Consider the following 6,533-nt stretch of genomic DNA (forward strand, 5'->3'; position numbering starts at 1 on the left):
AGAGCCTATCAAGCACCTGAGAGATTTTCAAACAGCCTGTTCTACTGTCAGGCGTGATGGTGCAGATGAAACTTCAATTTTGTTGAAAGCTTTCCCGTTTTTTCTTGAGGGAAAGGCAAGAGAGTGGTACTACACTCAACCCGCAGCAACTGTATCCGACTGGGATACACTTAGAAGAGAATTTTTGGAAAAGTTCTTTCCAGCTGAAGTTACTGATAAACTGAGGAAAGACATTTCCATGATTGTTCAGGACGAATCCGAGACTCTCTATGAATACTGGGAGCGCTTCAATAATCTTCTGGAAGCATGCCCTCACCATATGATTGACAAGATAGTGTTACTCGGTTACGTCACACAGGGCATGAGGCCCCAAGATAAGACTACATTGGAAAGTGCTAGCAATGGGTCTATGAAAAAGTATAAGACCACTAATGAGTCATGGCAATTGATCAGCGACTTAGCTGAATCTACTCGGAATCACAGGCAGAAACAAGGCCGTTCAAAAGCTGTTGCAGAAGTATCCTCTAGCAGAGAGACTGCTGCTCTAACTCAGAGTATCTGTGAAATGACCAACTTGCTGAAGCAGATGCAATTGAATCAACAACAAGTTCAGCAAGCTCAACCTTCTCCACCACAGCAAAGCCAACAGTTAGTCCCACAGAGACTTTGCAGAGTCTGTTCTGATTACAGCCATTATACTGATGAATGTCTGCAGCTCCAATAGGAAGACAATACCGTGGTAGCCACTCATAACTTCTATGACCGCCCCCAACCAAGGGTACAATCAAGGTGGCAATTACAGCCATGGATGGCAGGACAATTCTAACCAGAATTGGAGGGACAACAACAACAACAGAGGAGGCAGAGACAGTCAGGGAAATCAGAGGTGGGATAATAATAACAACAGGCAGCAGAACCAGAACCAGCCTTATAGAGCACCTCACCTGAGGCAATCCCAAGGACCACAGAATACCCAACAGCAGACCTCTCAACTTACTTATCCTTCCTCATCTTCTAATGACGACTTACTACAATCTATTGATCAGAGACAACAGACCATGGAAAATAACCTTTATGCTACACTAAATGGTCTGAACTCTACTTTGCAAGCTCTTGTCTCACAGATTGGATCAATGAATAACTCCAATAACCAGCCTTTGAGCTTCAGTAGAATCCCCTCTCAACCATTACCCAATCTAAAGGGTGGCATTAATGCCATCACCCTAAGGTCCGGAACCACACTGCAGGAGAGGAATCAGAAGGAGCCAAGCCCACCAGAACACGCCTCAGCTGAAGAGGTAGTGGAAATAGAAGATGTTGATGAGGAAGAGGACATACAGGACGTGGCTGAAAAAGAAGAAATTCAACCACAGGAGGAAATACCAAGGGGCGCAGACATTGCAGAAGACACCACTCCCATTCCATTTCCACAACTTGCAAGGAAGCCCAGAAAGCAGCTGGAACCTGATCCCAAAATGGTAGAGATATTCAAAAAGGTTGAGGTAACTGTTCCTCTTTTTTATGTTATTCAACAAGTACCTAAATATGCCAAGTATCTAAAAGATTTATGTATACATAAAGACAAAATTAATGAATTAGAAACTATTCCTTTAGGTAGTTCCATATCTGCTTTAATGGGAGGTTTACCTGAAAAGTGTAGTGACCCAGGTCCATGTATGGTTAATTGTACTATTGGTGGTGTGGTATTTTCTGACTGTATGTGTGATTTAGGAGCATGTGTGAGTATAATGCCTTTGTCTATATATGATATTTTGAGGCTCCCTCCCTTGAAAAGGTCAGCAGCTCGTTTTGTGTTAGCAGATAAAAGCATTATTACAGTGGCTGGAGTTGCTGAAGATGTATTAGTGGGCATTAAAGGGCTCACATTTCCCATTGATTTTTATATCCTGGAGATGCCCCAAAATGACTCAGAGAAGCCGTCATCAATCCTACTCGGAAGACCATTCCTGAAGACCTCAAAGTTCAAATTAGATGCTTTTTCAGGAACATACTCTTTTGAAATAGATGGCCGAGTAGTAATCTTCAATCTAAATGGAGTTATGAAGCATCCTCCGGAGGATCATTCTATCCTCTAGTGTGACATTATAGATAAAACCGTGGCTGAAGTTCACCAGGAGGAATTTGAAGAGAAGTACATAGGACAAAGTCCAAGTGTGGGGACATTCTTAGAGGACAATGACAGTACTTTACCATTGTTACCAGCTCTAGATGACCCAAAGCCTGACCATGATCAGAAATTAGAATTAAAACCCCTTCCTCCACACCTCAAATATGCTTACCTTGAAGACGAGCAGAAGTTTCCAGTTATCATTGCAAGGGAACTCACTTCTCAACAGGAAGAGCAGTTACTTAGTGTGCTGAGGAGGCACAAGAAGGCAATTGGTTGGAGTTTGGCAGACATAGTAGGCATCAACTCTCAAGTCTGTGAGCATAGAATATTTTTAGAAGAGGAAGCAAGACCTGTCCGTCAACTCCAGAGAAGACTAAACCCCACTATCTTAGAGGTTTTCAAAAAGGAAGTGACCAGACTACTGGAAGCAGATATCATCTATCCCATCTCAGACAGTGAATGGATAAGCCCAGTACAAGTGGTGCCCAAGAAGTCTGGAGTCACTACAGTGAGGAATGAGCACGGAGAGCTCATGGCAACCAGTGTTCAGAACGCCTGGAGGGTCTGCATTGACTACAGATGCCTCAACCAGGCCATTCGTAAGGATCACTATCCTCTTCCATTCATTGATCAAATGCTAGATCGCCTGTCAGGTAAATCACATTATTATTTTTTAGATGGTTACACAGGTTATTTCCAGATTCATATAGCTCCTGAGGATCAGGAAAAGACCACTTTTACATGTCCTTTTGGGACTTATGCTTACAAGAGAATGCCCTTTGGCTTGTGCAATGCACCAGCTACTTTCCAAAGGTGCATGATGAGTCTTTTCTCTGATCTTATTGAGGACTGTATGGAAGTTTTTATGGATGATTTTAGTGTATATGGCAATTCCTTTAGCCTTTGTTTAGATGGATTATCTAGAGTATTAGATAGATGTGTCAGTACAAACCTTGTATTAAATTTTGAAAAATATCACTTTATGGTAAAACAAGGTATTGTACTAGGACATGTTGTGTCTAATACTGGCATTTCTATAGATCCAGCAAAGGTGGATGTTATTTCTAGTTTACCTTACCCCTCTTCTGTGAGGGAAGTCCGTTCGTTCCTTGGCCATGCAAGTTTTTATAGGAGATTTATTAAGGACTTCAGTAAGGTAGCTCTTCCCTTATCCAGACTACTGCAGAAGGATATTGAGTTCGAGTTCAGTGAGGATTGCAAACAAGCATTTGATAAGCTGAAGACCGCCCTGACTCAAGCTCCAATTGTGAGAGGACCAGACTGGAGCCAGCCATTTGAAATAATGTGCGACGCCTCCAACCATGCAGTAGGAGCAGCACTGGCTCAGCGTGAAGGTAAGGACCCTTTTGTTATTGCTTATGCGTCTAAAACTTTAGATGCCGCTCAGTCCAATTACACTACTACTGAGAAAGAGCTTCTTGCTATTGTTTTTGCTCTGGATAAATTCTGAGCCTATTTACTTGGTACGAAGGTAGTAGTGTACTCAGACCACGCAGCTCTAAAGTATCTATTAGCTAAAAAGGAGTCCAAACCAAGGCTCATACGTTGGATACTTCTATTACAAGAATTTGATTTAGAAATTAAGGATAGGAGTGGTAACCAGAATTTAGTGGCAGACCACTTGAGTCGCCTTGAGCACATTACAGATGACCCCACTCCTATAGCTGATAACTTCCCATTTGATAACCTGCAAGCAGTATCTGAGATAGTCCCTTGGTATGCACCTGTAGCTAATTATCTAGTTAGCCGCACCTTTCCTCCAAACTTTTCTAAGAATCAAAGAGACAAGCTGAAAAGCGAGTCTAAATATTATATATCCTTTCAATTACCTTTGTTAGCCACTTTGAGCCTTTAATCCCATTCGTTCTATATTTTACCACATTACTAGCCTTAAGCGGAAAAACAATTATATATCCCAAATTGAATCTTTGGTTAGCTTAAGATAGAATTGTGTGTGCTAATTAAGTATGGGAAATTGTGGGAACAAAAGATAATAAGGGAATGTGTCATGATAATATAATGGGAATTTGAATACCTACTCAGGTGAAACTATAAGAATTAAAAATCTATGTGCATTGATAAGCTATGTTTATTTTTATGTTTATGTTAAAAAAAAAGAAAAAAACCAAAAATATTCAATAAATAAATAAGGGGACAAAATTACCCCAATGCTAAGTTAAGAATTCAAAGATCAATGCATGTATGATAAAATTAAAATAAAAAGTTGATACACAAGTATAGAATGTGAAAGGGAAATTCTGGGTAGCTAGGTATGAATTATAAAGTTATATAGAATATATATATGTTATGTTAAAGCTTAGGTTAATTAAAGATTCAGTTTATAAGCTTACTTAGCAATATATGTATCCTTACCATTACCTTGGCCCCATTACAACCTTGAAAAGACCTCATGATGTTTGCATTGGTATATTAAATGTTGTTGATTAATTAGGAGAAGAACAAAAATTAGAGAGCATGATTAGAGAAGGATAGAGTGATTGCCCTATCCACTAGAGAGATTAGAGCGTACATACATCATCAGTGAGGGTTCAATGCTTAAAATTCTATGTTTCCTGCTTTCATGAGCTACCTTCTTGAATTTTTATCTGTTCTTACTATATGAGAATTGAATTAGTGGAATTTGATTTGTAATTGTTTTGAAGAGCTTATTTACTATTGATCAAGTGGGCAAGAATCATATAGTTGCATTCACATATATAGGTTGCATTGCATTGCATGAGTTTTACATGTTCCTACTCATTTATTTTATCTCCTTCAACTAAGCATGAGGACATGCTAATGTTTAAGTGTGGGGAGGTTGATAAACCACTACTTTATGGGTTATAATGTGCTTAATTGTGTGGTTTTATCATGGTCTTTACCCACTTATTCATATGATTAGCATGCATTTATATTTCCTTCCTAAAATTATTACATGATTGAAAACTTGCTTCCTAAGAGACTTTTAATTATGTATTTTAATTCTCCATTATTCCATTCGATGCTGTGATCTATGTGTTAAATGTTTCAGGCTTTATAGGGCATGAATGAGTTGGAGATTGGAAAGGAAGCTTGCAAAAATGGAAGGAACACAAGAAATTAAGGAGATGACCAGCGAGAAGTGACGCGGCCGCATGGCTCACGCGACCGCGCGAAAGAGAGGAAATCACAGTGACGCGGCCGCACGGATTGGAATAGCACAAGTGACGCGGAGGCGTGGACGACGCGCCCGCGTGGCAAAGCAAAACGCCGAATGATGCGTCCGCATGAATGACGCGATCGCGTGACGTGCGCGATCTGCATGATCTGCAGAATTCGCTGGGGGCGATTTTGGACCCTATTTTGACCCAGTTTTCGGCCCAGAAAAGTAGACTAGAGCCAGAGAACATGCAGAAACTAGAACAACATTCATTCTACACAATTTTTAGTTTTTAGATCTAGTTTTACTCCTCCTCTAGGTTTTCTCTCTACACATTCATAGTTCTTAGGATTTTATTTCTATTGCTTTTTGCATTGGGATATTGAGAAGAGTTATTACCTCATCAAGACTTCGTCATTCTAGTTCATTTTATTTACTTGGCTTTACTCTTCCATGTCCTTTAATTTACTCAATTTTACTATTGGATTATTTTAGAATTTATTAATACAAGAATTACTTTTATTTTTAATTGATTCCTTTGAGTTTTATTTATCATGTCTTTCTTTAATTCCCTTTCCTATGTTATGAGTTCTATATTCACAATGAACGAGTAGTTCACTAACTTGATGGGGAGTTGATTGAAAGGAACCCTTGAGTTGGGATGCTTAAAATAAAAATTGTAATTGGGTTTATTGTTGGAATGCTCTCTAGTCACTGACACTAATCCTTTTCAATTGAGCGGATTGGAACTTGTGAATAGAAACAGCATTCCAACTTGTTTGACTTTTCCTTACCTAGTAAGGGATAACTAAACAGAACAACCTTCAATTATCAATTAATCTTGAGAGTACTTCAACAAGAATAGGGCTTCCAACTAATCTACTCCCAGTCAAGGCTTTTATTTAAATTATTTAATTCCTCTAATTTAATTTCCTGTTTATTCAACTCAAACCATTTTGAAAACATCTGATTAATAAAATAGCACACCTTTCTGCAACTCGTTGGGAGACGACCTGGGATTCATACTCCCAGTATTTTAATTTTAATTTTTGTGACAACCCTTCTAAATTGATAAGCGAATTTCTGGTTGGTTAAGAACTATACTTGCAACGCATATCTTATAACAATTCTTAATTCGCCAATTTCTGCCACGTCAATTACCTCGCCCAAGCAGAAAGTAAGGCATGATCAAAAACCCACACTGCAAAAGAGGTCAGACAGAAAAGTACCAAAACCTCTGTA

The 6,533-nt window shown here is 39.2% G+C and overlaps 1 non-coding gene across 1 annotated transcript; it reads right to left on the bottom strand.

Annotated features, from left to right (window-relative positions):
- Positions 1 to 217: 217 nt before the first annotated feature.
- On the bottom strand, positions 218 to 325 carry LOC148576166 (small nucleolar RNA R71). The gene has a single exon (XR_015903910.1). It is a non-coding gene; the product is annotated as a small nucleolar RNA R71 (small nucleolar RNA).
- Positions 326 to 6,533: the final 6,208 nt, after the last annotated feature.

This window comes from Arachis ipaensis, chromosome B1, assembly GCF_059453495.1.
Source record: "Arachis ipaensis isolate K30076 ecotype BB chromosome B1, ASM5945349v1, whole genome shotgun sequence".
In the NCBI taxonomy this organism is placed as follows: Eukaryota; Viridiplantae; Streptophyta; class Magnoliopsida; order Fabales; family Fabaceae; genus Arachis; species Arachis ipaensis.